General features: G+C 48.9%; 1 long non-coding RNA gene across 1 annotated transcript; it reads left to right on the top strand.

Annotated features, from left to right (window-relative positions):
• Nucleotides 1–3,631: 3,631 nt before the first annotated feature.
• LOC110300994 lies at nucleotides 3,632–8,299 on the top strand. Its single transcript, XR_002378652.1, has 3 exons — nucleotides 3,632–3,828; nucleotides 7,845–7,884; nucleotides 8,144–8,299. It is a non-coding gene; the product is annotated as an uncharacterized LOC110300994 (long non-coding RNA).
• Nucleotides 8,300–8,832: the final 533 nt, after the last annotated feature.

Raw genomic sequence — 8,832 nt, 5'->3', positions numbered from 1 at the left:
CATAGCCCACGGGCTGCATGCCGCTGAGGCTACTTATGAATATTGCCCAACACGAAGACATAAAGTTACTTAAAACATCACAAGTGTGGTTTTTTGGATTTTTTTTTTTTGTAACTCTATTATGTGTTTCTTGACCATGAATTTTGTAGATGACAATTTCATGTCACAACATCCAAAGGCTGGGCATGCCTGCACAGCTTCCAAGACATGTGCTCCCAACGGATTGATGCCTATCTTCCAAACAGCTTTCCATTTAGGTAGTCAGGAACCCTACAAGGTTTTGCAAAATGTTTGGCAAGATTGGGATGACATAGGGGCCAGAGGATGCTCCACTGGCCAGATCAGTTGACATTCATGGCCAGCCCTAAAAGGGTGTTTGCTGAGTGGCAAGTACTGACAAAAGCGGTGCAGGGGCAGGCGAGGGAGAAGGATTAGTGGATAAAAGGCTTGCTGTCCACCGTGAGAACCAAGTTCAATCCCCAGCCGCCCTTGCCAGTGTGCTTGTTCAAACCCAGTGTGGAGAATCAGACACAGGAGGATCCTCAGCTCCGCAGCCACCAAGTCCAACAGAAGCAGGAAGCTTCAGACAGCGAGAGACACATTGCCTCCAGAAACAATGTGGAGAGGGAGAGTGGGAGACACTGAGCTGAGAAGTCAGACAGATTCCCTGGGAGGCAGACAGATAGGGAGAGCGTCTTGTGCTACGATAAAGTGTTGGACTTCCCACTTCCTACATAACTGACTCTTCCTCGCCCTACTGACCTGAGACAAAAGCCTAGTAGCTTAAAACAAAGACCTGGCATGGCGTTCCTTTCACCAATCGGGCTCCCTTTGACCATGGAACAGTTAGCCAAGTTCAAGACTAACTCAGGACTTGTTTAATCCCAAAGTTGTGAGGCCATCAGCTTTCCTGTCTTTGTTCAAACTGACCAATCCTAAATTAGGCGAGGAAGATCCCTCCAAACTACTTATATCTTCCAGCCGTCTGGGAGACCGCTTCCCAAGGCCCTCTTCCACCCTCAGAGGGGCTCTTCGCTCAATGCGTTGCTGTGTGTTTCCTACCCCTAATAAGAGCCTTTTGTCACCAGCTGATTCTGTTTGCTGTCTGGGATTTCCCCTGACGATATTTGTTATGCTGAAGATGTTTCTTGCCTTTTAACTTTTTAGCTGGCAGAAATAAAAATGAACCTGATCAAGACCCCTAGACTGTACCACAATATCAATCTCCAGCCTCCACACAAACACACCCATACGTACATGCATACATCACATACCACACACAGACATAGGTTTATGAACTTGACAACCCTATGGAAGCAGGTCACCATCTTATTACATAGTTGAGGATGTGGATCAAAGCCAGGGTAAATTCTCTGAGTGAAATAGCATACACTCAGGAAGAAAGTGGGGGTGGGATTTAGAGCCTCAGTTACATTAAGCTGCCCTGCCAGCTCCAAAGGTGAATGGTTACAGCCCCATCGGGCTGAGCAAGGTCACAGTAGAGATGGGCAGCTTCAAGGAGAACTGGCTTTGGAGCTGGGCCTGTGTTCTATTGCTTTGGCCAATGCTACGGTAATCCTGCAGTGGACACTGAACTCCTGAGCCTACTTTTCCTCCTAGGATATTGTACAGCGGTGTTATATACCCTTATCCTCCTAGCTAAACTGCCAAGGTCTTCAGAGGTATGTTTTGGACTGCTCACAAAAGATCCCTACAGCTGGGCTCTTGATGTTTCCTCATAGAAGGAAGAGGTAGGTCCCTGTCTGAGTGTCTAGCCATGCCTCCCCACCAGTTGTATACAATTCCATCCTAATTACCTGTGTAGCCCTAGGCTCTTTGGGCAGGGCTAGTGTTTATAGCCAGCGAACAACCAAGGAAGTGACTCCATCTGTCTCTACCTCCTTAGGGAAGCCAGCAGCCCTGCTGGGTTCTGCCCTTACATTGTGGCTGTTTTAAGGTCACCTTGGCTCCTGATCTTTGTTCTCCGGAAGTAAGCCTAACTACTTCCCCAAGGCAACACTGGTAGAATGGAATTTTGGTTTGTGACTGGGGTAGATGTTGCTGGTTGTACCTCCAGCTCCAGGGTAAAAAAAATCTCAGCAACACGTAGTTAGAGGGAGTATGTTCTGGGTGAGGATCTATCTGGTAAGGAGCAGGCGGTTGTCTTTGCAGAGCAGGTGGAGAGGTGGCTTCTCTAAGTAGAAACTTCAGGAAGGCACCTGTTAAGAGAGACCCATCACTCAGTGATAGAGTACAGAGGAGTGGTGGCTTCAAGGGAGGTGGAAAGAGTGAGTGAGACCCTGGCTTTTGAGTTGGGTGGTTTTGAATTTAGATTTACTATCCAGTCCCCCCAACCCCTTTTTGAATGCTGCTGGCTGAAGAACCCAGGGACGTCCGAGGACTGACTACCACTGAACTACATCCAGCTTTCTTTGTGCTTATTTGGGGACTGAATCTCACGTATTAACTGCTTTTCTTGTTGCTGAGACCAAATATCTGACAAAAGCTACCTTGGGAAGGGTTCACTTCGGCTCGGTCTGGAGGTGCTGAGGGTGCACTCCATCATGGCAGAGAAGACCTGGCCGCTGAGGCAGGTGGTCACGTGGTACCCACAGTCTGGAAGCAGAGAGAGGTGGAATGTGCTCAGCTACACTTCTTTCTACCGAGTTCAGGGACTCCGGCACACGGAATGGTTCAGCTCACAGTTGGTATGAGGCTTCCCACCTCAGTGAACCCACTCGAGAAACTCCCTCCCAGACATACCCAGAGGTTTGACTCCTACATGATTCTAGAGCAGGGGTTCTCAACCTGTGGGGTTCGTGTATCAGATTATTACATTACAATCCTAGCAGTCACAAAATGACAGTTATGAAGTAGCAGTGAAAATAACTTTATGCTTCGGGGTCACCACAGCGTGAGCAACAGTATGAAAGGGTCACACAGCATTAGGAAGGCTGAGGACCGCTGCTCTAGATTCTGTCACACTGACAATCAATATTAACTAGTCTCACCAAACTTTCTAGGCAGGCTGACTTCGAACTTGCTATTCTCTTGCCTCAGACTCTTGAGTAGCTGGGATGACAGGCATACACTGCCAGGCCCAGCTCAATATCCAGCACTTGCTCTCTGTGAAGCCTTGGGGAGCGACTTAGCCTCTGAGTTTATAAAATGAGATCTCAATATGGGAAGCTCCTCCCCAAGGCATGTACAGACAGGGTGGCTGTTTAGAGAACTTTAGAGAGAAGTTGGGTGAGGGGTTCTGGCAAGGCATACAGTAAATGCCCTATAAATGTGCCCGTTGGCATCATTCACAAGGACCTAGGGGTGAGGAGGAGATGGGAGTATGTTTGGCTGAATGATGGCCCAAAGACTGAGTCCCTGAAACCTAGGAATATGTAAGGTGACACGGTCAGGGAGAATAAAGGTCAGGTGGATCTGGGTTGTTAATCAGCTGACTCTGTCACAGAGAGATTGTCCTGGGTCATAGGGAGGCTTGAAATCACAAGAGCCATCCTAGGTGCAACAGTCAGAAGAACAGTCAGAAGAACAGTCAGAAGAACAGTCAGAAGGACAGTCAGAAGAACACTCAGAAGAACTCAGTCAGAAGAACACTCAGAAGAACACTCAGAAGAACACTCAGAAGAACACTCAGAAGAACAGTCAGAAGGCGTGTGACTGATATTCTACCGGCCACTGTGGTGGAGACATGGAGGAGGAGACACGAGCCAGGCAAGGCAGGCCACCGCTAGACAGGGCAAGTGGGTGAATTCTTTCTTCCTTCAAGCTTCCTCAAAAACCCAGAGTTGGGTTGCTGAGACAGTTCAGCAGGTGAGGGCACTTGCAGCCAAGCCTGACAAACACAGTTCAGTTCCCCACACCCACAAGGGGAAAGGAGAGAACTGGCTCTGGCAAGTTGTCCTTTGACCCCCCCCCCCCCCACATGCATGTTATGTCATGGAAGGCTTACTCCAAATAAGTAGATACAATGTAGTGTTAAAGAATTAGGTGAGCAGCTCTGGCTACACTTAGATTTGAGCTCAAGGATACCCATGCATTTCAGACTCTCAGAACTGGGAGGAAATGGATTGCGATTGCAGTAAAGACACTGTCTTTATAATTTGTCACCACAGTGAAAGGAAAGGAAGCAGGGGCGTTAAGCCTTGAACACCAGCAGGCTGGCAACAGGCAGAGGCCAAGGCAGGCAGGGTAGCTGGGAAGGATCAAAGGAGCCTCCATATCCTGCCACTCCAGGACAGAGTTATCAGGAACAGGGGAAACCTGTGTGTCTCTTTGCAGAAATAAAGAAATGGACAGATTTCTCCAGTAGGGTCTGTGCCCTTGGTAATGGCTGAGCCTCTTCCTGGCAAGAGCTGGCATCTCCCTCTCCATCTTTTCAGTCTAGAATTGGATTTTTGTGTAACTTGCTTTGGCCAAACATTTGTAGGTTTGGAGCCTGGCCTAGGGAGAGGGTGCATACTCCTGCCACAGCTGGTTTTTTTACCACCTGATCTAGCCCAGGACCAAGCCCGGACAGACAGACATCTTTCAACATGGCCCCAATAATTCCTCTTCCCACAACTCCTAGCAATACTGTGCCCAGTTACTTACTGTCTTCCACTGAGCATGGGCAAGTACACTGTAGCTGTCTTCAGACACTCCAGAAGAGGGAGTCAGATCTTGTTGCGGATGGTTGTGAGCCACCATGTGGTTGCTGGGAGATGGTTGTGAGCCACCATGTGGTTGCTGGGATTTGAACTCTGGACCTTTGGAAGAGCAGTCGGGTGCTCTTACCCACTGAGCCATCTCACCAGCCCGGGCTGTACATTTCTAACACACAGTGTGCTGCATTGGCTGCTGTTGGCTGATGCTTTAAGTACCAAAAGGGCTACAGAGCTCTCTTCCAGTCCCTGTTCCTGTCTCTCTCTGTCTCTTTCTCCCCTCCTTCCCTTGCTGGCTTTTCCTGGAGGATCATGGCTTCTGTGTTGTAAGCAACTCATGTATGTGGTGAAGGAAAAAAAATGCCTCCAGCTGAAGCCAGGAAGGGCCCAAGACCCATCAAAAGCCATTTGAAGGAGCTGGGTATGGTGGCCTACATGTAACGCTAGCAGTCAGGAGGCTGGGCAAGAACACCATGGACTTCAGGCTACCCTGGGCTACATAGACAGATCCTATCTCAAGGAAGAAAGAGGAGAGGGAAGAAGAGAAGAAGAAAAGAGCAAGAAGAGGAGCAGGAGGAAGAAGGGGAGATAGAGGAGGAGACCAAGCAAGCAAGCAAGCTAGCAAGCAAAAGAACTCAGTCCAAACCCAAAGCCTTGTGATCAAGTCAGAAGTCAGCTATTGTCTTTTGAGTCTTTTTTGTTTTTGTTTTTTAAAGACATGGTCTCTCATGTAACTGTACACAAAGTCCTTATGTGGCCGAGGATGACCATAAACTTCTGATCATCTTGTCTCTCCCTCATGAGTGCTAGGGTTATAGACACGTGCCTCTATGCCTGGTCTTTGATCATGCTAGGTAAGCAGCCTACCAACTGAGCCAGATTCCCACTTCCCAGACCTCGGAAACTATAAAGACCTACATTTGATTTTCAGTTGTGTAATTTGTTATGAAGCAACAAGCAGATGGCCGATACATCTCCAGGCTGGTCTTTATGATGACGACTGACATGTGGCCTGGTCATTCCCTTCTATCTAGTGGTGGTCAGATAGTCTTCAGGCATGGAATAAGCCACTCCTAGCCCAGAGTGTAAAACAGCAGTTGACTCTACAATTGTCAAATAACCTAAGGCATTACATTAAGCCATTGAGTTTGGAGTAGCATGTACCCATCCACGGCTAACCCATATTAGCTAGAAGACATAGTAGGAGCTGCGATAGAAAGAGGGTGGGACAGGCTGAGAACATGGATAATGTTGATGGCAGAACCAGGCAATATGGAGTCTGATTTGCTGACACAGAAGCAGTTCTTTCTGAGTGGTGGAACCTGCTGGAACTAGCTTATACATAAAGAAATGTCTGACAGTACAAGCTGTCTGACTCAGGGGTATAGAGGACTTGGGGGCTCTGCTGTCATGGGGTTGATGAACAGGGGTGGAGGCCTGGCAATGGGGAGAGCAGAAGTGTGGGAGAGGCAGTGGGGGGTGGGACTCATGGAAGCAGTTCCAGCAGGCTAGGGCAGGGCAGGAGGCAAAGCTAAGTGGCCACCAGGTCCTGAGCCCTGGGGGGGGGCGCTGCATGCTTGGGGGTGCTGTTGACAGAGAGGAGAAAGCAGGAATGGGTATAGATTCATGCTGTTTGGAATTTGGAAGGAACCTGCTAGGAAGAGCCCAGGAGACTTGATTAAACGTGAGCGGCCTTTATCACAGCCAGCAGATGAGTGGGGTCAGGGAAGGCTGAGGATAGCTCAATCAGAAGGCCCAGATGGGGAGTTGGCTACAGCTTTGGAGAAGACCCGAGAGCTGCATCCTGGTGAAAAAGTAGCCCAGGCTGGCACTAGTCCATGCTGTTCTGTCATCTTGGTGAGAAAAGGAAAGGGAGGAAGCCCAGCCAGAGAGAGTGGAGTCGGGAGAGGGTGCCACAGGGAACTGTGAACCATGGGAGAACGACGTCCAGCAGGGAGTCTATGGAAGCACGCACACACACACACACACACACACACACCCACACCCCCCCACACACACAGAGAGAGAGAGAGAGAGAGAGAGAGAGAGAGAGAGAGAGAGAGAGAGACTTTTTCTTTTCTACACAGGTTTCTCTGTGTAGCCCTGACTGTCCTGGAACTTGCTCTGTAGACCAGGCTGATCTCAAACTCAGGAGATCCTCCTGCCTCTGCCTCCTGGGTGCTGAGAGGCAGCACTAGAGGTATGTGCAACCTCATCTGGCTTAGTTCTTGACTTTTCAAATGAGGTCCCTCACTTGGTATCCTGTTCTGTCCGTATCCTTCTCTCCATTAGAGGTCCGCTAGGCATCCGAGCCTGTCGAGATGAGCAGAGATAAGGAAGCTTAGTCAGAACTAAATCCCTGGGACCTGTCTGTGTGCCTGGTGCTTGGTTTGAGTTAGTGTAAGCATCATCTCCTTCCACAGATGAAGGCAAAGCTTGGTATATTAAAGTCATCCAGGGAGGAGGGCCCAGCTGGGGCCTGGACACCTAATTTCACACCCTGGACTCTAACCAGTTTCATTAGTTTGCATTCTATTGCTGTATAAGCAACTGGGGAGGAAAGGGTTTATTTGACTATACTTCATTGTCCATGGTCAGGGAAGGAAGGGAAGGAAGTAAGGGAAGGAAGGGAAGGAAGTAAGGGAAGGAAGTAAGGGAAGGAAGTAAGGGAAGGAAGGGAAGGAAAGGAAGGAAGGGAAGGAAGGGAAGGAAGGGAAGGAAGGGAAGGAAGGGAAGGAACTTGAGGCAGAAACAGAAGTAGAGGCAGTAGAAGAATGCAGTTCACTGCATTCTTGCTCTCCATGGCCTGCCCTACCTGCTTTCTTATGCCACCCAGGATGCCCTGCTCAGTGGTAGCACTTCCCACATCAAATACTACTACTACTACTACTACTACTACTACTACTACTAATGCCTCACAGGCTTGTCTGCAGACCAATATTCTGGATGCATTTTATCAGTTAAGAGTTTCTCTTCCTAGGGGCTGGAGAGATGGCTCAGCAGGTGGGAGCACTGGCTGTTCTTCCAGAAGTTCTGAGTTCAAATCCCAGCAACCACATAATGGCTCACAACCATCTGGAATGGGGTTCAATGCCCTCTTCTGGTGTGTCTGAAGATAGCTACGGTGTAGCTTATGTCAAACTGACAAAAGAAACCTAACCGCTCTGACCTATCCTGCTTCCTTAGCCCTGGCAGCGCTGACCCCAATAGGGTGACCTCTGTGGAGGTTGGTGGAACAGGACCTGCCATTTTACCAGAATACGCTCAAGTAATCGGGTTTACTATTATTTCATAGCTGTGAGACGGTAGGCAAGCTGGCTTGTCTCCTTGAGCCTCCCTTTTTCAATAGACATGATAAAGGTTGAATAAATTTAAAACCCAGTTTCAACCCCAAATTCTGGTCCTGAGGGGCAGTCTTTTAAATGATGTCTTTCTCTCTCCTCCTTCCCTTTCCCCTTCTTACCCTTTCCTTGGGGGAGTGATAGAGTCCTCACGGATATCAGCAAAAAGCAAGCTCACCAGAGGAAGAGTGTGCCCTCCCGCATGCAGGGGCTGATGTGTCCCAAGAAGCACAGAAACATCTACCACGTTTGCCATTGGCACATCTGATCGAATGAATAAATGACACGAAGTGCCAAGCCGACCTGCTTCTCCAGTGACAGCAGCAGTATAAGGGGATGGTGTCAACCCCACCCTGCTTCTATGTGTTGTACACAGAAGTGCTTAGCTCCATTATTAGCTCTGCTTACACTTCATTGGCCTGTGTTTCCAGACCACGACTGAGTTCAGAGGGTGCTTCCAAGTGGGAGGACTGGGACATTGCAACCAATAGCCAGGGTTTAGGTGACTTTCTCAACTATGAATATTGTCATGGTTTTTGACCTTTCTGACACCAAGAAAGACCAGAGAGGGGCCGGAGAGATGGTTCAGTGGTTAAGAGTGCCTGCTACATCTGCAGACTCAAGTTTAGCTTCCAGCACTTATACTGGGATGCTCACGACCTCCTGTAACTGTCACTCCAAGGGACCCACAATGCCTGGCCTCCACAGGGCATACCACATTCGCATCACATACATCTGGCTTTTGAATGTGAAAGTTTGCTTATTTTAACAGGGTCTTATATAGCTTCAAGCAGGCCTCAGACTGTCCCGGTAACTCAGGCTGGCCTTGAACT

Source organism: Mus caroli, chromosome 9 (assembly GCF_900094665.2).
Source record: "Mus caroli chromosome 9, CAROLI_EIJ_v1.1, whole genome shotgun sequence".
NCBI classification, from domain to species: Eukaryota; Metazoa; Chordata; class Mammalia; order Rodentia; family Muridae; genus Mus; species Mus caroli.
This window is presented reverse-complemented; position numbering and strand designations above follow the sequence as displayed.